General features: G+C 39.7%; 1 protein-coding gene across 6 annotated transcripts in view; it reads right to left on the bottom strand.

The window, feature by feature from the left end:
* The window catches only part of LOC124802414 (pantothenate kinase 3), a 166,917-nt gene that overhangs the window by 30,275 nt on the left and 110,930 nt on the right, over window positions 1-25,712 (bottom strand). The gene's annotated exons all lie outside the window — the stretch shown is intronic.

Here is a 25,712-nt window from a genome sequence, read left to right as displayed (position 1 = left end):
TGAGTGGAAAATCATAAAAATGTTTGTATATGGTTTTCCTAGTTACCTAAGCACACACACTAAATGAATGAATCTTTTTCTATCTCTAACAGAATGTGCATGAACACAAATGTTTCATAGCAGTTTAAAATTATGAGACACACAATTATACGTCTATTTACATCAATCTACTGTAGGATTATGTAATGTGTCTTAAGCTTGCTCATTAAGTTTGGAGAGCAAAAATTTCCTATACAAGAATCAACAGGAATTCTGCAACCACAGATCATATGGAAACTCAGCTTAGTCTGTTACCCATGAGATTCCAGAGAACCTTAGATATCAGCACTCAGATTGACACAGTAGTCCTCCGTTTCCACAAGACACTCAATATACAGTTCTGCTCAGTGAAAAAAATATGATGTTACAGAATATCAGAGTAGTTATGTATTCAGAATTTCCTAGCCAACAGAACTCATATTGTATATTACCTTGTAGTCTTAAAGTTATTTAAATATGTTATATCAGTAAGATAGGCTGAGTGCATTATAGGACTGAGGACTTCTTGACAGGTAGCCTACCACTTGTGCCTCTCTGGCAAGTGAGCTGTAGGTACTTGTAACGCCCTCTCCTTGAACAGTCCATGCCAATAACAAAATCTGAATATTTAAAATTATGAAAAGGATAAAGACGTCATACTGAATTACAGACAGGTACAACGAAAATATTGTTAATGCACTAAGGTTTCGTCCAAAGCCTTCTTCAGAAAAGAAAGGAAAAAAACACATGCACTCACAGAAGAAGGCACACCTCATGCATACACAACTTCTATATCTGACCACTCTGGCTAGACGGCAATCTTGCATTGAATGGCAGCAGCAGCCAGGAGTGGGGCAGGCAGGTGTAGGGATAGCTGAGTACACCTAGGGTGGAGAGACGATCACTGTTCGGTCGAGCGTGCAGGAACTTAAGGCAGCAGGAAGAGGCTGTCACGGGCAGCGTTCGGAGGCTGATGAGAGGGGGAGGGGAGGTGGGGAGCGCAAAGGGAGCAGAGATGGGAAAAGGTTGGCGGGGGCACTGGCAGAGAGCAGTGCACAATGAAGATGAGGGGATGTGAATTGGGAGGAGGTTATAGAACAGAGAGGCCAGAAACTGTTTGGTGGAGAGTGTGGAGACAGTATGTTATCATAGGTTGAGACTGGGATAATTTCAGGAATGGAAAATGTGCTGTAAGGATAACTCCCTTCTGTGCGGTTCAGAAAAGTTGGTGTTTAAGGGAGGATCCAGATGGCCTGGGGTGTGAAGCAGCCATTAAAATGTTGAGCTGTCTGTTGTGCCACAGAGTAGTCCACTTTGCTCTTGGCCATAGTTCGGTGGTGGCAATTCATCCTGGCGGAGAGATGGTTGGAAGTCATACCTATACAAAAAGCTGTGCAATGATCGCAGCCTGGCTGGTGTATGACATAGCTGCTTTCATAGGTGGCACAGCCTCTGATGGGGTAGGATAAACCTGTGACAGAACAGGAACAGGAAATGATGGGTAGGTGTATTGGGCCAGGGCGTGCGCCTGGGTCTGCAACAGGGATATGATCCATGTGGTAAGTGGCTGAGGTTGGCGTTGGGTGCGGCACACGGTGGACTAGGATGCTGCGGAAGTTGGGTGGATGACGGAACACTATTTCATGAGGAGTGGGAAGGACCTTGCATAGAATGTCCCTCATTTCAGGCTCGAAATTGATGGCCCCATATTGGATTTTATAATTTTTAATTGAAGCTCATATTTGGTGGGTTTTATATAATAACTTATGTCCTATGAATAAACGCCATTTCAAAACACCAAAACAGTGAAGATCTCTCAAAACCACATTGATATTGTGGCTACGAAGGCTTTCCCGGCGTCATAATTGATAATATTCTGCCCGAGAAGAATATTATCACATTGATATTGGTACAATTTGTTGTAATAAGATGATGAAAAATGTTATGTGGGTGATTAAAGAATTCTTGTATTTGACTGTTTTCATATTATAACTTGAGTGTTCTGAAAGTACTATGTTCCAAGGAACGATGCATTGAAGACATATCAAAACCACCATTCTTGATCTGATTTGTTGTAATTTAATGTTACATAATGACATACTGGCAATTAAAGTTTTCATAAGATCTAAAGTATAGGACACAGTAAAAAGTTTCACAAGTTTACTATGGTGTAGGAGTTACAAGCAGGTAGTTACAAAGAGCAAAGTAACTGGTTTGCGTCCTGGACACACAAACAAACACAAACACACACACAAAATTCAAGCTTTAGCAAGCCCACGGTTGCTTCATCAGGAAAGAGGGAAGGAGAGGGAAAGAGGGAAGGAGAGGGAAAGATGAAAGAATGTGGGTTTTAAGGGAGAGGGTAAGGAGTCATTCCAATCCCGGGAGCGGAAAGGCTTACCTTAGGGGGAAAAAAGGACAGGTATACACACGCGCACACACACACACACACACACACACACACACATACACACACACACATATCCATCCGCACATATACAGACACAAGCAGACATATGTAAAGGCAAAGAGTTTGGGCAGAGATGTCAGTCGAGGCGGAAGTACAGAGGCAAAGATGTTGTTGAATGACAGGTGAGGTATGAGCGGCGGCAACTTGAAATTAGCGGAGGTTGAGGCCTGGTGGGTAACGGGAAGAGAGGATATATTGAAGGGCAAGTTCCCATCTCCGGAATTCTGATAGGTTGGTGTTAGTGGGAAGTATCCAGATAACCCAGACGGTGTAACACTGTGCCAAGATGTGCTGGCCCTGCACCAAGGCATGTTTAGCCACAGGGTGATCCTCATTACCAACAAACACTGTCTGCCTGTGTCCATTCATGCGAATGGACAGTTTGTTGCTGGTCATTCCCACATAGAAAGCTTCACAGTGTAGGCAGGTCAGTTGGTAAATCACGTGGGTGCTTTCACACGTGGCTCTTCCTTTGCTCGTGTACACCTTCCGGGTTACAGGACTGGAGTAGGTGGTGGTGGTGGTGGTGGTGGTGGGAGGGTGCATGGGACAGGTTTTACACCGGGGGCAGTTACAAGGGTAGGAGCCAGAGGGTAGGGAAGGTGGTTTGGGGATTTCATAGGGATGAACCAAGAGGTTACGAAGGCTAGGTGGACGGCGGAAAGACACTCTTGGTGGAGTGGGGAGGATTTAATGAAGGATGTGTTATATCCTAGCCAGTAATGCCACCCGAGCCCGCTGCCAAAAGGTTGGCAGCATCAAAGTCCGGACGCCGTCCGCATAAGCAGCGCCAGCGAGACAGGAAATCGCCGCAAGTCTGCGCGCGCCACCGCTGGCTTCTGGGCTTCTTAACCGCTGGAGTCGCGAGCGCTAGGACAGTTCTGTATTCGCCGCTCAGTTGTATACTCGCCACCGAATTGTGTACTTGCTAGTCAGTTGTGTGTTCATCGCAGCAGAGTTGTTGTTTGTCGTCAGCCGACGCTGACCTAGCCGCTCCGACTCGAACTAGACAGATTTCTGTTGACACGGAGTTCACTACTGTATTTCTGTATCTTCGTAATAAAGATAAGTACCGACTTTTATTTAATCAGAGTGTTTGGGTTTTCATCTTTCTGTTCACTGTTCCAGCGGACCGGTCGGCCCGCTATTAAAAGTGTGGCGGTGACTTCGTAAGCCGTTTCTACCGCGAATTGTTTGTCGCTACGAACACCGCCACAAAAGGATGGTTCTCATTTCATTTCAGGGCAGGATTTGAGGAAGTCGTATCCCTGCTGGAGAGCCACATTCAAAGTCTGATCCAGTCCCGGAAAGTATCCTGTCACAAGTGGGATGCTTTTGGGGTCCTTCTGTGGGAGGTTCTGGGTTTGAGGGGATGAGGAAGTGGCTCTGGTTATTTGCTTCTGTACCTGGTTGGGAGGGTAGTTGCGGGATGCGAAAGCTGTTTTCAGGTTGTTGGTGTAATGTTTCAGGGATTCAGGACTGGAGCAGACTCGTTTGCCAAAAAGACCTAGGCTGTAGGGAAGGGACCGTTCGATATGGAATGGGTGGCAGCTGTCATAATGGACGTACTGTTGCTTGTTGCTGGGTTTGATGTGGACAGATGTGTGAAGCTGGCCATTGGACAGATGGAGGTCAACGTCAAGGAAAGTGGCAAGGGGTCTGGAGTTGGACCAGGTGAATCTGATGGAACCAAAGGAGTTGAGGTTTTGTCCGCTCCCGGGATTGGAATGACTCCTTACCCTCTCCCTTAAAACCCACATCCTTTCGTCTTTCCCTCATCTTCCCTCTTTCCTGATGAAGCAACCGTGGGTTGCGAAAGCTTGAATTTTGTGTGTGTGTTTGTGTTTGTTTGTGTGTCTATCGACATACCAACGCTTTCGTTTGGTAAGTTACATCATCTTTGTTTTTAGATATATTTTTCCCACGTGGAATGTTTCTCTCTATTATATTCATATCATTAATTTGAACCTAACAATTATGTTTGTTATTGTCACTGTTGCATTTCGAAATCTTTTCTGTCATCTTACTTTCTCTTTCTGTTTGTGCAAGTAGTTTCACTTTGTGTTCACCTTCTCTTTTTTACTGTAATCTACCATACAATTTTATCCTGCCTATATATACTCAAAAATACGTAACCCACTTCCAAACCATAACCAAAAAATTTTTTTACGCTTTCAACACTACCGCTGCTATAAAATCCACCGTTCCCAGTTCACAAACAGTTCCTTTCACCTATTAAACAACCATTTCAGCTAGTTCTAACAACTTTCGCTTTATTTCCATTTCTGTTTTTTCCACATCACTGATCATTTTTAGCCGCTTCCCACAGGTTTTAACATCATTATTTCTTCTTCAGACAATTGTTAGCCTCATTTTCATAATCTGCCACCACAAAACCACTCCTTTTAATACATTTACACGCAGTTTTTTCGAAATTTTCTCAAATTTCTCCACCCTTTAACATGTTTTGGCGGCAACACAACCGCCTAACCTTTGTGCACATCGCTGTTTACGAACCCAAGTTCACCACAGGATCAACATTGCTCAGTTTTAACCAACACTTTTTTCACTTTTTTCACACCAGATCTCCAGTTGCTTTCTAGTTCACCTTTATCTCTCCCCATATATTTTTATTTTTATTTTTATTTTCATTTTCATTTCAGCCTCATGTAACACTTTCCACCTTCTAATACCATGTCACCCTCACAACATCCCCACAACGACCCCATTAAGTTTTATTTACATTCCCTCCGCAAACATGCATTCGCCCTAGCCAGGTTACGCTCCCATATTTTATTTACTCAGGCTTGTCTGACATTTGACATTACCCCAAAGGCCTCACACTGAAAGTTCCCATCTCTGGCTGTAACCCTTCTTTCCATCAGTCCCTATACCAGTTCCAAACTGAACAATCCATAGCCCTCACCCACCTAATCCTTCACCTACACATCAACTCAGCCAATGAACACACCCGTCAACTCCTATCCTTAATATAAATCCTCAATCTTTCCTCTCCCACATCCACACCGGCTGTTCAGAGCATCCTCCTACAGGCCAACCGCAAATTAGAACAGCATCCCACCCTCCACCTCAAAAACCTATCCAATCTCCTGGTTTCCCACCTCCGGAAAGGCAACTCACACACCCTCCACAACCTTTCCAGCAAACCTCAACCTTCTCTCATTGCACACAGACCCAGTCTCTCCCATCTACTCAGTCTCCCACTTCCAGCTCCACTCCCCCCAAAACCTCAAAATTCTAATCAACACAATCTGGAACCACAACACCCTAATTCAGTAGTTAACCTTTCCTCCAAACTTCTCTCCCAATCCGAAACCTCTGTCCTATCCAAAGGCCTCACCTTCAGCCCCACTCCTAGATTAAACCAAACAGCCCTCGTCAAAGATTTACTGTCCTACACTCATACTCTCTGCTGGAAATATCACTTTGCCACAAAGAAAAATAATCCTAATCCTACTCCTAATGCTCCAACTCCCCAAGACACTATCCAAATTGAACCCTGCCTGGAACAGTTCCGTCCTCCGTCACAGTGGGACCCAACCTCCTCTTCCTCAAAATCACCCTCTCCAAACCTTCCAGGAATTTCTCACTTCCAGCCTTGCCTCTCAATCCTTCCTGAAAAACCTTAATCCTACTCCCAACATCACCACTGCTGAAGCCCAGGCTATCCGTGATCTGAAGGCTGACCGATCCATCGTCATTCTTCTGGCGGACAAGGGTTCCACGACCGTAGTACTTGATCGTTGGGAGTATGTGGCTGAGGGACTGCGTCAGCTTTCAGACAACACTACATACAAAGTTTGCCAAGGTAATCCCATTCCCGATGTCCAGGCAGAGCTTCAAGGAATCCTCAGAACCTTAGGCCCCCTACAAAACCTTTCACCTGACTCCATCAACCTCCTGACCCCACCGACACTCCGCACCCCTACCTTCTACCTACTTCCTAAAATTCGCAAACCCAATCATCCCAGCTGTCCCATTGTAGCTGGTTACCAAGCCCTACGTAGATCAACACCTTCAACCCATTACATGCAGTCTCCCATCCTTCATCAAAGACACCAACCACTTTCTCGAACGCCTGGAATCCTTACCCAATCTGTTAACCCCGGAAACCATCCTTGTAACCATTGATGCCACTTCCTTATACACAAATATTCCGCACGTCGCTATGATGGAGCACTTTCTTTCACACCGATCACCTGCCACCCTACCTAAAACCTCTTTCCTCATTACCTTAGCCAGCTTCATCCTGACTCACAACTTCTTCACTTTTGATGGCCAGACATACCAAAAATTAAAGGGAACAGCCATGGGTACCAAGATGGCCCCCTCGTATGCCAACCTATTTATGGGTCACTTAAAGGAAGCCTTCTTGGTTACCCAGGCCTGCCAACCCAAAGTTTGGTACATATTTATTGATGACATCTTCATGATCTGGACTCACAGTGAAGAAGAACTCCAGAATTTCCTCTCCAACCTCAACTCCTTTGGTTCCATCAGATTCACCTGGTCCTACTCCAAATCCCATGCCACTTTCCTTTACACTGACCCCCATCCGTCCAATGGCCAGCTTCACACATCCGTCCACATCAAACCCACCAACAAGCAACAGTACCTCCATTATGACAGCTGCCACCCATTCCATATCAAACGGTCCCTTCCCTACAGCCTAGGTCTTTGTGGCAAACGAATCTGCTCCAGTCCTGCCCTGAAATGAGATCCATCCTTCATTAAATCCTCCCCACTCCACCAAGAGTGTCTTTCCACCATCCACCTAACCTTCGTAACCTCTTGGTTCATCCCTATGAAATCCCCAAACCACCTTCCGTACCCTCTGGCTCCTACCCTTGCAACTGCCCTCGGTGTAAAACCTGTCCCATGCACCCCATAACCTGGAAGGTGTACATAGATTAGATTAGATTAATACTAGTTCCATGGATCATGAATACGATATTTCGTAATGATGTGGAATGAGTCGAATTTTCTAATACATGACATAATTAGGTTAATTTAACAACATACTTAAGTTAATATAACAACTTTATTTTTTTGTGTTTTTTGTTTTTCTTTATTTTTTATTTTTATTTTTTTTAGTTTTTAAATATTTTTTTTCTTTTTTTTCTTAATTTATATCTAAAAATTCCTCTATGGAGTAGAAGGAGTTGTCATTCAGAAATTCTTTTAATTTCTTCTTAAATACTTGTTGGTTATCTGTCAAACTTTTGATACTATTTGGTAAGTGACCAAAGACTTTAGTGCCAGTATAATTCACCCCTTTCTGTGCCAAAGTTAGATTTAATCTTGAATAGTGAAGATCATCCTTTCTCCTAGTATTGTAGTTATGCACACTGCTATTACTTTTGAACTGGGTTTGGTTGTTAATAACAAATTTCATAAGAGAGTATATATACTGAGAAGCTACTGTGAATATCCCTAGATCCTTAAATAAATGTCTGCAGGATGATCTTGGGTGGACTCCAGCTGTTATTCTGATTACACGCTTTTGTGCAATAAATACTTTATTCCTCAGTGATGAATTCCCCCAAAATATGATGCCATATGAAAGCAATGAGTGAAAATAGGCGTAGTAACCTAATTTACTAAGATGTTTATCACCAAAATTTGCAATGACCCTTATTGCATAAGTAGCTGAACTCAAACGTTTCAGCAGATCATCAATGTGTTTCTTCCAATTTAATCTCTCATCAATGGACACACCTAAAAATTTGGAATATTCTACCTTAGCTATATGCTTCTGATTAAGGTCTATATTTATTAATGGTGTCATACCATTCCCTGTACGCAACTGTATGTACTGTGTCTTATCCAAATTCAGTGAGAGTCCATTTACAAGGAACCACTTAGTAATTTTCTGAAAGACAGTATTGACAGTTTCATCAGTTAATTCTTGTTTGTCAGGTGTGATTACTATACTTGTATCATCAGCAAAGAGAACTAACTTTGCCTCTTCATGAATATAGAATGGCAAGTCATTAATATATAATAAGAACAACAAAGGACCCAAGACTGACCCTTGTGGAACCCCATGCTTGATAGTTCCCCAGTTTGAGGAATGTGCTGATCTTTGCATGTTACGAGAACTACTTATTTCAACTTTCTGCACTCTTCCAGTTAGGTACGAATTAAACCATTTGTGCACTGTCCCACTCATGCCACAATACTTGAGCTTGTCTAGCAGAATTTCATGATTTACACAATCAAAAGCCTTTGAGAGATCACAAAAAATCTGAATGGGTGGTGTTCGGTTATTCAGATCATTCAAAATTTGACTGGTGAAAGCATATATGGCATTTTCTGTTGAAAAACCTTTCTGGAAACCAAACTGACATTTTGTTAGTACATTTTTACAGATATGTGAAGCTACTCTTGAATACATTACTTTCTCAAAAATTTTGGATAAAGCTGTTAGAAGGGAGATTGGACGGTAATTGTTGACATCAGATCTATCCCCCTTTTTATGCAAAGGTATAACAATAGCATATTTCAGTCTATCAGGGAAAATGCCCTGTTCCAGAGAGCTATTACACAGGTGGCTGAGAATCTTACTTATCTGTTGAGAACAAGCTTTTAGTATTTTGCTGGAAATGCCATCAATTCCATGTGAGTTTTTGCTTTTAAGCAAGTTTCTTACGAGTATATTTAACTATTTTCTTGGGGAAGCAGTTTTCAAATGCATTTACAAAAATGTCATGAAATAAATTATATTTTAAATTGGCATCAGGTTCACGGTACACCTCATCCCAGTCTAACTGCTGTAGGCTTTCCCTGAAATTTGCAATTGTTAAATCGTTGACTGAACGTACTACTTCGAAGGACTGTTTACTACTGCTGAATGGAGCTATGTCATATATTGTAACTAGCTGTGCACCATGATCAGAAAGACCATTCTCAACAGGTTGAGCATTTATCTGGTTAAACTTATCTTGGTCTATAAAGAAGTTATCTATCAGTGAGGTGCTATCCTTTACCACCCGAGTAGGAAAATCAATAATGGGTGTCAAATTGAAAGAACCGAGTAATACTTCAAGGTCATTTTTCCTATTACCCTCTTTCAGAGAATCTACATTGAAGTCCCCACAGATAATAATTTGCTTCCCCCTTTCTGACAGATAGCACAACAAGGAGTCCAAATTTTTCAGAAATAGATGAAAATTTCCCGATGGGGACCTATATACAGTCACAATTATAAATGTGCCTTTATTTAATTTAAGCTCACAGGCACATGCTTCTATATGTTTCTCTATACAAAACTTTTTTGTTTCTACACTTTTTGCACACTGATAACTTTTGACATATATGGCAACTCCTCCTTTCTCCATATTTTCTCTAATTACATGTGCAGAGAGCTTATATCCACTTACATTTACCTTATCCATATCAGTAACAATGTGATGCTCAGACAGGCACAGTATATCTATTTCATCCTCAGCTTCTAAATCTTCTAAACAAACCAGAAGCTCATCTATTTTATTCTTTAAACTCCCAATATTTTGATGAAATAACTTACATTATTTTTAATTATACTTTTATAAGAACCTTTCCTTATTCTTACATTTGCAGTACTCTCCTGTCTGAGTTTCTCATTGTGCTTAGGCCTTGTTCCTATACCAGTGGTCACATGGTGTTCAGAGAGGCAGATTATGTCAACTGGGTTGGGTGACTTTAATTCATCAATGCAATTACCTAGGACTGAGATACAACTTGGTGGAGATAAAATTTCTGGTGATTGGTGAAAATTTATAATTGATAGCTGTGATTGGTGATCAAATGTGCTAGAATTGTGCTGTTTAATTTCTTTCCTAAACTGAAGATTTGTTTCAATCCTGACCTCTCGTAGAACTTGACATCTTTCTGTCTTACCTATCCTAAAAAAGGTGCTGCTCCAACACCTGTAACCACTGGTATTTTACCATTCATGGCAGTGCCTCCCCCCCCCCCCCCCCTTAAATTTCCTGCTATTACCCCAGCCAGTTTCCCCTTCCCTTTCCTGTTGAGATGTAGGCCGTGCCTGGTATAGTCCCACCTACTGAGATAATCAACAGGAACCACACCAATATGAGTCCCCGCACCCGACCCAAGCAGCTGTTCCAACTCCAAATTAACTCTCCCAACAGAAGAGTTCAAATGAGGCCGGTCATGGCGTCTCAGGACAGATACAAATTCAACATTGGTGTGTCTCGATCCCGACGCAATCTTTACCAGGTCACACTCTATACTGTACCCAGGATCTCTGTCGATGCTGTTCCCTGGCCCTCCCACAATAACCACGGTGTGTTCCCTGGTAAATCCTTTACAGAGTGAACCTAAATCCTCTGTCACCTGATCCAGACTAGCACTTGGTTTGAAAAAATTTGTGACCTGGTATTCTGGTCCTAATTCCTCCTGCAGAAGTTGGCCTACACCTCTGGCATGAGAACTGCCTAACAACAAAACTTTCTTCCTTTTCGATGACTTTCCTACATTCTTTTTCAATTTCCTATTGAAAGTTTGTTGTGTCCTGTCTACACCTACCTCTGCTTGAGGCTCATCAGTTTCTAACTGAAGCAACAGGTTAAACTTATTTTTGACATACACCACAAAACTGTCAGACTTAGTTCTAGGCCTGTTCCTTCTGCTACCTGTTGCCACTTCCCACCTCTCTTTGCCCTTCTCCCTCCTTAACCTGTCCAGATCTTCCCTAGCCTGCTCTAGCTCAGCCTGAAGGGCAGCAATTTTCCCCTCCTGTTCCACTATCTTCCTATCTCTGCTGCAAATCCTACATAACCACTGGTGAGCCTGATCCACTTTCCCAACACCCACGCCACTGCAGTTCCCCCAGTGAAAAAAACTACTACATCCATCACACCAAACCCCGGAACTAACAATTCTACGGCAAGTCAGGCACTTCTCACTCATGGCAAAAATAATACTTTAGCTAGAATAAATCAATTAAATTACCGAAAATCAAAAAAGACGTTACAAGAATTAAGCCTATTCACAAATTTATATAAGCAAGTTTCTGATTTAAAATTCCGCTGTTTTTCTGAGATCTGTATTAAAACAATGAAGGTATACGCTATTTATTAAATATTTCACTCGATGGAATGAAAAAAAGGACAATTAAACGAGATACTTTAACTTTGATTCTCCAAAAACGTTACGAGAATTAGGCCTATAAACAAATGTATATAGGCAAGATTCTGATATAAAGTTACGCTGTTTTTCTGAAATCTGTATTACAACAATGAAGTTATACGCTATTTACAGTAGTTTACATATTTGTTACCGAGAAACTAGTTAAATTACCGTGAAACAAGAAACAAACACGTTTACAAAATTTAAGCCTAAGCGCGACTTCGCGAAGTTACGATCTTTTCATGTTTTCTGAAAAAATACGCAAAGAAAAGTCAAACCTTTAATGGCAAGACTAAACGATACACTAATGCACGTATTTAATTTGTTGTCGGCATTAAACTAGATTATATTCCTGTCTAAATCACTTAACTTTCTGGGAATGGTTTCTGGCGTCACTTACTCGGTGGCCATCTTGGCTCTGTACACGATCAAAGGCAGAGCCACGTGATTTACCAACTGACCTGCCTACACTGTGAAGCTTTCTATGTGGGAATGACCAGCAACAAACTGTCCATTCGCATGAATGGACACAGGCAGACAGTGTTTGTTGGTAATGAGGATCACCCTGTGGCTAAACATGCCTTGGTGCAGGGCCAGCACATCTTGGCACAGTGTTACACCGTCTGGGTTATCTGGATACTTCCCACTAACACCAACCTATCAGAACTCCGGAGATGGGAACTTGCCCTTCAATATATCCTCTCTTCCCGATACCCACCAGGCCTCAACCTCCGCTAATTTCAAGTTGCCGCCGCTCATACCTCACCTGTCATTCAACAACATCTTTGCCTCTGTACTTCCGCCTCGACTGACATCTCTGCCCAAACTCTTTGCCTTTACATATGTCTGCTTGTGTCTGTATATGTGCAGATGGATATGTGTGTGTGTGTGTGTGTGTGTGTGTGTGTGTGTGTGTGTGTGTGTGTGTGTGTGCGCGCGAGTGTACACTCGTCCTTTTTTCCCCCTAAGGTAAGCCTTTCCGCTCCCGGGATTGGAATGACTCCTTACCCTCTCCCTTATAATCCACATCCTTTCGTCTTTCCCTCTCCTTCCCTTTTTCCTGATGAAGCAACTGTGGGTTGCAAAAGCTTGAATTTTGTGTGTGTGTTTGTGTTTGTTATTGTTTCTATCAACGTACGAACACTTTCATTTGGTAAGTTACAGAATCTTTGTTTTTAGATATATTTTTCCCATGTGGAATGTTTCCCTCTATTATATATATCCTCTCAGGAGCGAGTTGTCATTGCATTGTCATTAACTTACAAATTAAGCATGAAACACATAAATGCAAGTAAAACATATTATTCACCCAGTAAAACAAACTACCACTCCGTTAAGTCCTTTCACATAAATTTGTATGTCACAGTGTCACCGGCAGCTTAACAATTACGTACAGTTTTTTGGCAAAGTTGACAGTGATGGTGGCCTCGAGAAGGCACTACAGCTGACAGATCTACACTGCCACATCATCCATCAAGTGACATCACATTACATGAAGACCCAATGATCAAGTAGCCTCTCATCTCAGCTGGCAGCAGTGAATTACACAGACTGTGTGTGTCCTTTTGTTTTATATGGTCACTCCACTTAAGGTCACTCTGGATAGATACAGCTAGATATTTTACGGCACACTCTGTCTCCAGCTGTTTTTCATCAATAGTGTAGCTGTACAGTAGTGGATTTCTTTCCCTATGTATGCACAATATCTTACATTTATTTACATTCAGCGTCAATTGCCAGAGTCTGCACCATTCATCAATTCTCTGCAGGTCATTCTGCAAATTCTTACCATCTTCTGGCATTGCTATTTTGGTACAGACAACTGCATCATCTGCATCTACAGTGAGTGCACAGTGAGTTCACGGTACGACCAGTCCACGGTTGGAGTCCACTCAAAGAAGCCAGAGAGCTAACATCGAAAACAGTCATCAGACAGTGGTACCACTGCCAGCGCAATGGACCTTACAAGTGAACCTCCAGGAAGTTATCTTGGTATATAACTTGGCAGATACAGACTTGCAAGAAGAACTATCAGATTTCTACTTCATCAAGTTGCAGGCTTAGTTATTGGTAATTAGCTGTTCCAGGAGGTGTAATCAGTCTTCAGTTGGATCACAGTCCTATACTTTCTTTGAGTATTCTAATAAACCTGTTTACTGTACTTATCTGTGCAGTTGTCTCAGACACTATACTAGTTCAGTTGCATTGTGGTGATGTGCCACTTCACAACACAGAACAAAATGCATAGAAATACTGGTACATTAGCAAAACAATTAAAAGATAACTTAATCTCACTTGTCTACAAATCATAAAAGAAAATGTACAAACTAGTACACTTCTTTTTCAAACAAGATGTCTGTGATTAATACATCTTTAAGCACCAATATGCCATTTTCATCATTTTATTATGACAAATTTTACCAATAATGATGCATTTTTGAGAGATTCTTGATGTGCTTGTGTTCTGAAACAGCATTTGTTCATAGGACATAAGATAAATGTGCTGCTGCTTAATTTGTCTGCTAGTAAGGTTTTGTTAGTCCCATCAATTTTTTAATATGGCTACCTGCTGCGTGCATTTCTATACATATTTAATTATACTGATGAGTGTTAGTAATTCCTACCTACAACATTTTACTCATTAAAATAATAAAAATTCTTCTATGGAATATCAGGAGTTGTCAAGATGAAACTTTTTCAATTTGTTTTCAAATTTTGCTTTACTGTCTGTCAGACGTTTTATATTACTGGATATGTGAACAAAAATTTTTATTGCAGCATTATGCACCCCTTTTTGTGTTAAAAACAACATTAATGTGGAGTAATAATTGTCATTTTTCCTTCTGGTATTGTAATTATGTATATCATTGATCCTTTCGAACTGTAGTGAACTATTTTCAACAGAGTTCAAGAGGGAATAAATATACCATGCAGCAGCAGTCAGAATACCTACATGTCTACAAAATTACCATGGGTGAGCACCATATATTATGCTTACAGCACATCTTTCTTAGAGATGAGTTACCCAGAACATTATTAAATGCAACATATGACAACTTATTGATTTGTCTCTCCCCAACATTTGCAATAATTCGAAGTGCAAAAATGTGGCTGAACTACATTATTTTAGAAGTTCCAGTTTAAATTTTCTCACAATTTATTTTTTCCTCCTCACCATATGTTACACTTATCATTAGTGTATTATCTAGATGTACAGAACTGAATATGTTGTGTCGTTTTGTAATTAAGAGTGAGACCATTTGCAGAAAACCAGTCAGTGACACTTAGGGGTACTAGTTTCCATTTCTTCTGTTGCTGTACGTATGCTAGGATTGATTACAGAGCAAGCATCACCCACAAACACACACACACACACACACACACACATACAAAACCACAGTCTCTGGCAGCTGGACCCAGACTGCGAGCAGCAGTGCATTATGGGAAGCAACCGGGTGGGGGTAAGAAGTAGGCTGGGGCGGGCAGGGGGAGGATAGCAGGGTGGGGTTGGGGAACAGTAAAGTGCTGTTGGGAGCATGTGGGGATGAGGTGGAAAGTAGGGCAATTATGTGCAGTTGGGAGATTACAGGGAGGGCAGGGAAGAGGAGGGGGTAGCAGAAAATGAGAGAAGTAAAAAGACTGGTTGCGTTGGTTGAAAAGAGGGCTGTGTAGTGCTGAAGCAGGAACAGGGAAAGAGCTAGATGAGCAAGGACAATGACTAACAAAGGTTGAGGCCAGGAGGGTTATGAGAACGTAGGATACACTGCAGGGAGAGTTTCCACCTGCACAATTAAAAAACGCTGGTGTTAGTGAGAAGGATTCAGATGGCACGCTCTCAGCAGTACTTTACTGTCTCCCACCCCTACTCTGCTATCCCTCCCCCTCCCCATGCCAGCCTCCTCCTTACTCCCACCAAGTTGCCTTTCCCATAATGCACTGCTGCTCATAGCCTGGCTCCAGCTGCCAGAGACTGTGATCGTGTGTGTGTGTGTGTGTGTGTGTGTGTGTGTGTGTGTGTGTGTGTGTGTGTCTATTTTTGAGAAAGGCCTTGTTGGCCAAAAGCTAACTTAACGACAGTCTTTTCGTTGTGCCTTTCTGTGACTCATTATCTCCGCTATACAGTGAGTAGCAATTATCCTTTTCATACTAATTTTTGGAGTTTTTAAATATGAACATATGTTGTTTAAATACATTAATAAACCCTGTTGAATACAAACATTATCAGATTCAATGCTGGCTGTCTTCAACTTATTTTCTGCATATAAATCAACAGTACATCGCACTTTCAAGGTTGATGAAAGCATATTAGGAAAAACTGTTAGGTCAACATTTTCATTAAGTTTTAGAATTTATTCTCACAAACGCTTTAATTGCTCCCTTATCCACTGCCCAGGCCACATGAATGCAGAACTTTACACATTTATGAACAACATAACTTCGAATTATGTACCTTGCTGTAAAGAAAACATGTAACTTCCAGTTCTCTCTAATTGAGGCGAATGTCAGTGTCGTGAATGTCCAACCTCCTGATCATGAAAGCTGATATACAGCTCTTGCTATCTTCGAAACGGCATGCAACATCAAAATCACATAACGTTTGCCTCAGGTGGTGTGAATTTAGTGTGACATCCAAATCACCTCTATCCAACATGGCAGCCATAAAATCATAGATCCAATACAATTAATGAAATGAAAACATATCAAAAATTTAATTATAATAACTACAAAAACATCACGCGAACAGGATGCCTGCAGGAATGAGAAGGTTCTGAGCAGGGAGAAGCAAAATGAAAGATATTCCTAACCTAAAATAGGCATTCAAATAAAAATATACACAAAAATCAACAACGCCAATATTACATAAAGGTCATGAAAAAACCACACAATTTGGTATTGTCACCTTCAATAAACCTATTTTGGTAAACTGAAGCTATACAATACCAATGAACGAGTAAATCTGTAAAAAATAATGCTGAAAAATCCACTAACCGAACCTTGCTGCAAATTCTGGTATCTGAAACTTCAACTATCCTACTTAGCAAGAAGGTAGTTCTTGAGACCAAAAGACCAAAATTCACTGCACAAATTGGTACTGAAAACACCACCTGACGTACATAGCTAGAGGAAATTTCGAGACAGCCACCAAATATAAGTGAACATTGTTATCTGCCAACTAAAGAAAACAACCCACAAAGTCCTACATAGTTTCATTAACATTCATTTTCACATACAAGTAAATAACAAGCCGCTACACCAAAAAAGATATATGACTTACTTCTCAAAACAAACAAAAAATTATAAATTTGGTTACCAAACAAAACCCGCAGTCACACAAAAAAATCTGCACTAGAAAAAGATACAAATCCAAATGAAACTTGAGAATACAGCTACAGCCACTTAAAAGACATTGACATATGAAGGTTACTAAAATGTATGTAAGAAGTAATTCAACTAAAATAAATTATAAATATTGCCATATAGTGTGACAAAAATTATATATTATGAGAAACACATGAAATGTGGGATAGTAGTTGGCAACAGGAGATGTTGACTGATTACACAATATGCCAGAACCACTGTGTAATCAATCAGAAAATGTGTTTGATAAATGTCACCATGATGAGTGAATGAAAATATGCAGCAAAATAACAAAATACTGTTGTGCAGAATACTGTAATATAAAACAGAGAGTTCCGTTAAAATTTAAGCTGTATTCTTAAATTTCTGCCTAACCACCAACTAGAAAATCTGAACATTCTGAATATATCACACCAAGTTTCAGAGATATTCATTTTAAAAGTGATGGCAGTGAGTGAACAACCAAATGGTCTCATCCTAACCTAAATTAGATCTTCAGCTACGCTACAGATCAGTCCAGCATGAGAGCCAGATTTCTTCCATTCACATTCACAACCCAGTTAAATTTCCAATCTAAAGCAGACCTTTGACTACACTACAGATGAGCCAGTCACCACTCTTTTCTTTCATTCTAGTTTACACTTTTACCAAAAGAGGTGCTACTTCCATCAGTCTATGCCACTAGTTCATATATAATCTGCAAAATGTGTCACTACAGCACTGTCAACTTTCCATCACACCAAGCCAATACTTAAGTTTAGACAAAAAGTCACCATTCCTCAACTAAAAAATAGAACATGTATCCCTAAACCACAAGAGTCCCACCACAACCCACTCACTCACCAAATAATGCCTGTCATCAACACAAAATAAAAATAAATTAAACACAAATTAAATCACACACTCTTTCAAAATAAACAAGAATAAAACAAAACAAACAGCAACTTTAGTCAGACAAGCAGCAACTTCAGTCAACTTCATGTACTTGGCACATAAGTGGCACTATACAAATTAAGCCAACAAGCCATAAAGTTGCAAAAATTTAATGTGCTGAACTTACTATTGCCCTTAGTGACATTCAACGAACAGTTGTTGAATTCCTTTGTAATATTCATGACAACTACTAACAATTCCAAGACGCAAAACAAACCACTTATCATTATCTACCTTCAACTGCAACCACTCGTTCTTGACAACACAACAAGCAAGTTTCGAAATTCAGACTAAAGAGCACCACTGCACACTTTCAATCACTCTCCTCAAACATGCTGCCCAGCCATGTCCTCACAACATTTATTAATTTAAATTTGTTAAAGTCAATTTAATGTTTTGTACCACTTGTATCCCAGTTTATCAAAATTTAACATTCTTATGTTAAAGCTGAGGCCTGGTACTGTACAGTCTAGTTAGCTTCATGTGTCTTTTACTATGAATGGTACAATATTCAGAATGTCAGAAGATATATGATGAAGAAACCGGTGCAGAATAATGTAAGTGAACAGCATATTAGTGTTGGTACTGTCCACAGCACAGCACAACACAACACAATACAACAAATACAAGGAAGTCAGATGACCTGTAGTTTACAGAAATATGTCATTAAAGGTTACCATTGTGATACCACAAAGGAAAATGACGAATGAAGTTCATGTTTACACGACTATTCACTGCTAAATGTGTCTACAATATGGCCATTGGTTGTCTAGACTAATCCTCTGGTATCCAGCTCTGCAGAAGTTGAATGCCTGCTGTAGGTAATGGACCTAGATGGCCATTAGAGGACACAGTCTCTCTGCAGTGCTGTGCTCAATGCATGAGCCTGCCACTTGTCTCGCCACGTGAATACACCAGACAATAATGTTCCTCAGGGCCAATATAAATAAGGCCATCAGTTTTGTACTCGTTTTAGATAAAAAAAAAACCTAACTTAGCAATTGATCTTTCTCTCTGGTTGTGATTTGGATTGCATCTCTCTTTGCTCTTAGTCTGTTGACATCATTGTGGTAAATGTTTCTGCTTTGCACTTCATAGTTTATGTAGGTAGCTTTAGTCTTGTCCTTGTTTGTCTCCTGTCCACTGTGTTTAGCTCGGTTACTGCTTGGTCTCATGTTCTCTTCCGCAGGTGGCTACAGGTGCTTCTCTCCTAGGTTCTGACACGTGCGCCGATATCTCGCTACTCACAGGTATAATAAGTTCTATTGTTGTAATGCAATATTTCAGTTGTTCACATTAAGAAACTTCTCTCTTTTTGATCAAAATCAAAGTCATTCTTGAAATATGTTCCTTTCAATACACACAACTTCGCTTGTCAACATGTAGGCAGTGGATAGCACTGCAAATGACATTTGTCTTCACTGAGTCAAACAGTTTGTCATTAACATTTCCCCTCATTTTTGGGACAAAATAAATTTGTATTTTGAGGTTCTTTGAGCCTAACAGCTGTTTCTGGATGGCTTCTAATCTGTTATTACTTAGTAAATATGATCTTCTTTAGTTGAGTAAGAGTAAATACAATAAATGAAAAATTATGATGGTTACCTAACATTGCCAGCTGTATTGGAGGTGATCTCAGAATCTAAACACAATTGTTGTTCTTATTATAGAAGTTTATTCACCCACATCACACAAAAATACACTATGATTACTAGTTTCAGCACATTTAAATTGCCACCTTGAGATCACTGGTATAGAATAAAAATTTACATGGCCGATCCATTGTGTCGACTGTTCACATTATTTGGATACAACAGAAATGTATATAAAGGTACAATTATGGAAAATTCTAACATCAAGCTAACATGAAATGCATACAAATTTACAGTAAACATAACTTATAGAGGTGACGTTCCATAGTACTGCCTCTCATCGTACAGTAAGAGAACAGCTGTGCAAACAGTGCACAATATTTACTAATAAAATACATGATATGTGTATAAAATGTTTTCATGTTGTGACCTTGTTGACATCTGACAGGAAACAGTTATGAGGCAATCAACAGAATAAATCATGTTTTGAGGTCACACACACACACACACACACACACACACACACACACACACACACACAAGGTAGGTCCCAGAAGTTACCGACCTGACTACATTTTTAAAGTTGTAAAAATAAAACAATGATGTTAGGAGATCTGTCTTCAGTGTGGAGAAGAGATAGTAGTCACTTGGGGGCTAGATCTGCACTAGAGGGTGATTAGTCAATCTCCTGGAAGCCACATTCTTTTACTGCAGCCTCCATAACTGCCACCATGTGCACTGGTGCATTGTTGTGGATGGACACCATCTGACAACCTTCCTCACCTCTTTAGTTTGATGGAGTCGCGTAATTTGTGCATAAGTGAAGCATAGTTTCATGCGTTCACATTGGCATTCCTTCCTTTGAAATCAAATAAGAGAATTCCTCTGGAATCCCAGAAAATTGTAGCCGTGACGTCTGTTGACTGAATGACCTTCATCTTTCATGGTGGAGCTTTACCTGGTTTATGCCACTGAAGAGATTCTCATTTGGACAGATGATCATTGTAGAACCACAGTAACAACAGATTGCAGTACTTTTCTGGTTGCCACGGCACAGCTCCAAAAAACTTGGTGCAACAAGTCACATGCTGCTCGTTCTGTACTGCAGAGAGAAGTCTGGGCAGCCATCTTGCACTGACCTTTTTCATGTGTAAATGATCATGCATGATCCGGAAAATGATCGTTTTAGATAACACTAACCTTTCTGCAATTTCCTTGAATTTCAACTGCCTGTCATTCAGCACTTCACGTCCAATAATAGTGACGGTTTCCTCAGTCGCCACCTCAACAGGTCAATCAACACGTGGATCATCATCAGAAATGCTCTCTCTGCTTAGACAAAACTGTTTAGACCATTCTTTCACTGTGGAGTGTGAAGGGGAAGCAAAACCACAAACACCATCCAAACAGAATTTGATTTCAGCTGGTGCAAGCCCTTCTTTTGTCAGGAGCTTTACTGCTGCACAATACTTGATTTTATCCATTGTAGCACCACAGCAAGCAATATCTTACTGAAACAAGTGTCATCATCTGACTGAGGCCAGTAGCAGGCTGCCAGTTCATGTGTACATCTACTGACAGATGTCACTAGCTTCCCTCCAAGGCATTCAAGGCAATGATGCTCATATTCAAGATCAGCCCAGAAACTTGTGGAACCTACTTCATATAATACAATTTTTGTAATACTTTTTTTATGTATATGTTTGGAAAACCAGGTATATAATAGTTTTATATATAACATACATGTCCAAAAAATTTTTAAATAATATTACTGTGGCTTATATCAGTGTAATGGTCATTATTACCAGATACATAAAGTGGGAAACTATTAACATTACAATAATAAATTCTTGGTATGTACAGATTAAAAATACGAAAGCAGTGTTGTGAGACTTTCCTACATGTGAGTGTGGAGTCTCATACAACAATTTATCTTCAATGATCAGCAGAGGTGGCATGTCATTATTATCTATAAAACACACTGGTGAACTCTATTTTAATCAAATGCAGTACCTTCCAGTGATATATCATGCACAATTATGTAAAGATAAAAATATATAAAAAACTATCATTGCAGTACATAAAAAAACATTAAAAACCTTACACTTCCATATATCAGAGCGTATTAATATCAATAAAAGTACCAATGTCATGGAATATGCCCAGTAATAAAAGTTACATGTAGTGTCACCATTTCACAAAGTGTACTATGTTTACCTCATATGATGTGGTAGCAATAAAGTAGAGCATCAAATACAACATAACTTGAAGTCTATGTTTAACACATCACAAGAACCTGCCTAGATGAGTGTGAAGGTTCTACTGTGGCTGTATGTAACAATCCTCAATGTAAGCACAATTACCACTAACAGCTTAACTTGTCCTATGGCAAACAATATTTGTATTATCACCTGTCAATATTAAAAGGCTTGGTTAGAATAAGTTAGTACATATAACTAGTGAAAGAATGCATTACAGGGGCGTCTAGACTGCAAATCAGAAATATCCTAAATTATTTCTGGGTCTTACTACACTATACCATGTTTCACAGACAATAAAAACATGCCACCTCTGGTGTTTTTAAGGTTCCACCTTGCACACCTTCGCTCTCTTTCTAAGTTTAAAGATGGAATTTGTTCCATAGCTTTTGTATAATAAGTCAATATGTAACACTTATAGTAACTAGACCATGGCTCAGGTAATAGACATTGAACCATAACCTTGACCTTAAGCTACTCAGCACACATCATTGAAGATACCATATCATATGAGACTCTACACTCACTTGTAATAAGGTCACACAACACCGTTTTCATATTTTTAATCTGTATATACCAAGAATTTATTACTGTAATGCTACCAGTTTATCGCCATAACAATGAGATATAAGATACAGTAATAATATTTTTGACATATATATTTGGAAAACCTGGTACATAATCATTTTACTTATGTGGATTTTTAATTATACAAAAAATAAAGAACATAAAATTGTATTTGAAGATATAATCGTATGTTGTAAACAAATGCTGCCATCTGGTGGTGCTCCAAAACACAATGTATTCTTTCTGTTGGCACCTCATAATAGTTTCCTATTGGAGGACAACAAAGACACAAGCTATTCTCTTACTGGACATTGTTTTGACATTAGCATTTTCCTTAATTGTTCCTATTAATTCAAACAGTCGATGAAATGGATTGGCCCTGTAACAATCTTTTGACTTACCAAACGAAAGCACTGGCAGGTCGATAGACACACAAACAAACACAAACATACACACAAAATTCAAGCTTTCGCAACCAACGGTTGTTTCATCAGGAAAGAAGGAAGGAGAGGGAAAGACAAAAGGATGTGGGTTTTAAGGGAGAGGGTAAGGAGTCATTCCAATCCCGGGAGCGGAAAGACTTACCTTAGGGGGGAAAAAAGGACAGGTATACACTCGCACACACACCCATATCCAACATACACATACACAAAGATGATGTGACTTACCATACGAAAGCGCTGGCAGGTCGATAGAAACACAAACAGACACATACATACACACAAAATTCTAGCTTTCGCAACCAACGGTTGCTTCATCAGGAAAGAGGGAAGGAGAGGGAAAGACGAAAGGATGTGGGTTTTAAAGGAGAGGGTAAGGAGTCATTCCAATCCCGGGAGCGGAAAGACTTACCTTGGGGGGGAAAAAGGATGGGTATACACTCGCACACACACACATATGTGTGGATGGATATGTGTATAACACATGAAGACATGCAGATCGAAAAAGTTGGCATGTTAAATTTCTGAGGTTACAATTCCATAATAAATTCAATTGGGAAGGACTTACCATACAACTGCTGAAGCGCTTAAACAAGTCTGTATTTGCAATGCTAATGACGTCAGACGTAGGAGACAAAAATATTTAAAAAACTTGCATACTTTGCTTACTTTCATTCTATTATGTCATATGGGATCATATTATGCAGTAACTCATCAAACTAAGCAAAAGTTTTTGGAGTGCAAAAGCATATAATAAGACTCATTTGTGTGTAAATTCAAAAACATCATGTAGAAACCTGTTCAAGGAATTGGCTCTTTTTCAGGATAAATTTCAGTCATCAGTTGTAAATAAATTTAATTATCTTTACCGGGAGGGGGTTCAATGGAAGCGTCCGATTCCACCCGTCTGCTTTGGCCCGTGGAATAAAGGTGTTGTGACATGTGACATCAGTAAGGCACGGAATCTTTGAGTAGGTTGATGTATTTAATCGTGCCCTCTGGTAGTGGACACGGATATTCTGAGATGCTGTGCTGTTGTATTTGATCGTGCCCTCTGGTAGTGGACGAGGATATTCTGAGTTTAAAGTGCGGTACTGGGTCTCATTTGAGTTTTGGTTGTCATCGTGCTAACTTGGTTTCAAGTTTTGGTAGTTGGTGTGGTAACATTGGTTATGGAAGTGTTTTCAGTGAGTAATTGAGGGTTTTTTTTTGTTAGGTTTGATTAGTTTGGTGTTTGTTGTGCAGCAAAAAGTCTATTTTTCTATTTTTTTAAAATTGTTTTCTTGTTAGGTATGGCTATGACAGTGAAGTTCATGAGTGTATCATTACATTCAGAGATAAGTGATGATAAGGCATCCGATATACAATTTCTGGAGATGTTCCACCTTATTGCCGAGTATGTTAGGTGTCACATTTGTGGCAACAACATGGACATTGCTGGCATGTGTGAATATATGTGTATATATGTGTGTGTGTGTGTGTGTGTGTGTGTGTGTGTGTGTTGTGGACAACTTATGTGGTATTGCCACAGGTTTTTGTTGGTAAGTAACTTTTGTTTTGGTTTTATTCTATGGTAATTGTAATGTTTCATTTGTTGTATGTTTATGGTAGGTCACTTGTGTTTTAATTGATGTAGTGGACGTGGGGTGTTTGGTTTTTGAGTTGCTGGGATTTTCATGCTATTTGGGTTTTTCAGTTGTTGGGGATTTGGTTCCACTTTTCGGAGTTGAAGGTGCTGGTTGTTTGGTATTGATAGCTGCGGCTGAGCTATATAGCTCAAAGGAAATGTCTGCTTCCTGTGGTTTTGTTGGTGTAGCAGAATGTCGTAATTTAATTTCTTTGTTTATATTATTTTTTTGGGATGGTGTGGTGTTTTTTTATTGTTTTCTATTTAGCTTGTCCCCGTCCTAAACCCCCAATTTTCTGCAGCTGTCCTGTTAGTTTCATTTTATTTTAGGAGTGAGACATTATTGTGTCATTTCTATTTTTGTTAGCACGTGTATGTAGTGATTTCATTGTTTTCATGTTGTATACACTAGAAATAGTCACTCCCGCCCACCATTTCGCCATTTTCATAATGTCATGGGTCAAAGGAAACGGATGAAATCTGATGCTTCTGCAATGCCCTTTACCAGTTTCACAAATTAATTTGTCATCTTCAGAAGCTTAGTTTAGCAGCCAGTCAATATCTTCTTCACAGAAAGATAATGCCATGGTACGTTCAGAACTTTAAATATTGTAGGTGATTAATTTTAAACATTGTGACAATTTACATTAACTGAATCACATCTATGTGTCTATTGTGCTACCAGCAGTGGGTGTTCTAACCGCTGCGTCTCAGTACATTTATTTCTTAATGAAATTTGTTGTGAGTAATGTGTGTGTATTTCCAAACAATAGCTCAATACATAGGATCAATACTAGCAATAAGAAACATAAAACCACCTACCTTGGTCCAAAAAGGGATCTAATGTTCAGGAAGACACAGTTTCAATAAATTGCCAGCAACCCTTAAAAACTTTATTTTAGATAATGCACAGTTTAAACAGAGTTTGAAAGAATTTTTGGTAGGCAAGTCCTCCTACTCTATAGATGAATATCTTAACGGGGACGGTTAGACCAGCTGAAGTAAAAACGTCTGTTAAGACTTCTGTTCTGACAGCACTTGGTCACATTGGTCAAGTAAGATTAGGTATTTTGTTAATGATAAATTTATTAAAAGTGCATGACTACATTTCATTCTGACAATGTATTAATTCTGTCATATTAACAGTTCCAGTTTACTGTAATTTATACACACATTTTGACAATCTCCTGACAAATGATCAGGGAAGTGAGTATTATATTGAAATATGCAATGGTTTCATGTTATACTTTCTGACATGTTCTACACCCACAAGAATCATTCCAGTTTTGGATC

This window comes from Schistocerca piceifrons, chromosome 1 (genome assembly GCF_021461385.2).
Source record: "Schistocerca piceifrons isolate TAMUIC-IGC-003096 chromosome 1, iqSchPice1.1, whole genome shotgun sequence".
NCBI lineage: Eukaryota > Metazoa > Arthropoda > Insecta > Orthoptera > Acrididae > Schistocerca > Schistocerca piceifrons.
The sequence above is the reverse complement of the archived record's forward strand: the minus strand, read 5'-3'. Positions and strand labels throughout refer to the sequence as shown.